Below are 2,739 nucleotides of genomic sequence, written 5' to 3' on the forward strand. Positions count from 1 at the left end.
AGAAAGGGAAGAAGAAGATGCGGAGGAAGATTCCTCGTCAGACATTGCGAGGGTAGGCGGAGAAACAGAAATCCCAAACTTGAACCCCTCGTGAAGATCTACGAGTAAGAATAAAACCAAAGAAAAAGAGCAAATAAGAACACCAAAGGCTCAAGATCTGGAAAGCAAGCGAACGGCGAGTAAAGTGAAATTGGTACCAACCTTGAGCGGCGCGGTCGCTGAAGGAAGCGTTCGCTGACGGTGAAGCGGGTCTGCGGTCGCCGGCGAGCTCCGTCGACGGCGAGGCGGAGAAGCTCGCGAAGAAGCACAAATGCGGCGGACGCGAGGAAGTTGCTGCCGAAGAACTCCGCACAGCGAAGTCCGGCGGAGGCGCGGCGTGAGTTCGCCGGGCGCCGGAGCTTGAACGAGCGACGGCGGACGGAGAACGGCGGTGGCGCAAAAGCGTGGAGCTCTGTGCGCGAAGGAGGAGAATGCAAAGAAGATGAAGAGGAACGGGCAGTTGTGTTTATAAAGGAGAGAGAAGGTGGGGATGGAACCGCTGGGCCACGGCGGTTCGCCTCGCGGCCCGCGACGGTTCGCACCTTGGGCCGCCACGTGGCGAACGGATACACGCGAGAGAGGGAGGCCACACGGAGGCGCACACAGGATCCCGAAGAAGTAGTGGGATCCGCAGAGATGCATTAATCGCAGCGCGGGAGTCGAAGCGATGTGACAACGGACACCGGCGCGTCAGCCATTACAAAGGCGCATGTCTCGACAGCGGGGCCCGAGATATTCTCGACTTCGCCGAGGAAGTAGTAAAGACACGTGGTGCCGGAAAAAAGAGACGCCGGAACGAGCCTTGCAAAGAGAAGAAAAGGAACAAGGGTAAAAGTGCCGGAACTAAGCTCAAGACACGAGTGATTAAACCGGTATCTTAAAAAGATGAAAACCTGGCATGGTCTGTAGGATAGAATCCTCCAGGCTATACCAGCTTCGGGGACTAATGTTGGGGGGATAACCCCCGGTATGCCAAAGGCATGCCAAACCGGATGGTTTGAGCCATCAGGATACCGGTTTAATGTTCTTACCGGAAGCCTAGTAGGAATCCGGGAGAGCAAGGCTAAGCCGGTATCCCCAAAGGGGTATGCCGGAACCCGGTACAGAAGATACCGGAAAGGAGAGCCTGTCGGCAGGACTGGTCAAAGATTCTCTTCAGAGCAAGAAGACAAGGATGAGCTAAGCAAAGTAACTTTATTCAGAGCCCTGGCGCCAAAGAGAGAGGTGACGGAGAAAGAAGCCGGAGGACGTCAGCTTCTATGATAAAAGAAGGCCCCGGTGTCACCTATGATTAAAGTAGCTTTGTACAGTAACTCTGTAAAGTAGTTTGTCCAGTCAAAGATGCTATTAGGGTTTCTTGTTTCTGAAGCCACCCTCTCCCCTATATAAGGAGAGGGGGCAGCCCTCCTTGCGGGCACGGCACGATACGAGAGGTTACGTTAGAAGAGACGCGTGTATGCATGTAGGCAGAGCCTGTAACTTGTGTGAATCTATGAACATGGTGATCTAGAGGGAGTTCTTCCTTGTGCCTTTCTTCTTCAACCTCTGGCCTTGGCCAAGTTCTTGAGGAAACCATCCGGAATCTCTTCCCACCTGATCGCAAACCCTCCCCCGAATCCTCTTGCGTCCATTCGGCCCCGATCTAAGCCATCCTATGGCATCTGCTCGTTCACCACGACGACATATACTGTTGGAAGTCTGGGTGCAACATTGGGTGTGGTGGTGGTGGTGCGTTTTCTGCTCTAGCTGCTGCATCTGCCTCCTCTTTCTCTCTGGCTTCCCGCTCTCTGCGAGCCTCTTCGGTTTCTACTAACGCCATTTCCCCCTAGTCCTGTAACAAAGAGCGATTACTCATAATTACACCATGCAAATGTTTTCTGAGCTCAACTCATTGCCCAGAACTAGTCACACAATGAAATCAAGAAGCAAATCCAAAACAAACATTTATTATGTATATACACCATATAATACATAACACACTCACAAACTTATATTACATGTGGTACATATAAACCACTTATTTGGCTCAAAGCCCAAGCCAACGGAAATCTAAAATACGTTCTAATACAATACCACCTAGATTACTTTATTCTTCATTGGAGCTCTACTCCTCATCATCATAGCTCGCCTCCGCGTACATCCCTGGGGTCCATCCGGTACAGCGGTCTGTCCTCCGAAGACCGTCCGGAATGAAGGTTCTTCCCGTAGGTATGTAGTCTGAATCGGACGAAGTGCCGAGACAGAGATCTATCATGCCAAAGTAACTAGATAAAGATTCATACATATCCCCAGTGGAATACAGCTCCTCTTCTCCAGTCATCCATGGAGGATTCCTATTCACTTGACCCCTCATCTTCTTCTTCTTCTTTTTCTTTGTTCCAGAACTCTCACCTACGACGTACTGGGATGTTTTGGGTAATCCCATCTCCAAATCTAAAGAAATGGAGTTGGTGTCTTTCTCTTTCTGCTCAAAGCTTTGGTTAACATTCTGGTTAACCGCATCACTCTCATCTCCTGTATCACATGGAATTGGCTCCTCCTCATCACCGAAAGGTTCCCCGAAACGCCAACCCGTCGAGTTCTCGATCGGTGACTCCGAGCAGTTTATGTTCCATGAATGGTCTCCCCCATATCCAGTATCATACGATGCTGACACGTGTGGATAGTGCGGGACAAAGTTAGGTGTAAGTGGATCTCTTG

The sequence above is a fragment of the Lolium perenne genome, chromosome 4, assembly GCF_019359855.2.
Source record: "Lolium perenne isolate Kyuss_39 chromosome 4, Kyuss_2.0, whole genome shotgun sequence".
Lineage (NCBI taxonomy): Eukaryota > Viridiplantae > Streptophyta > Magnoliopsida > Poales > Poaceae > Lolium > Lolium perenne.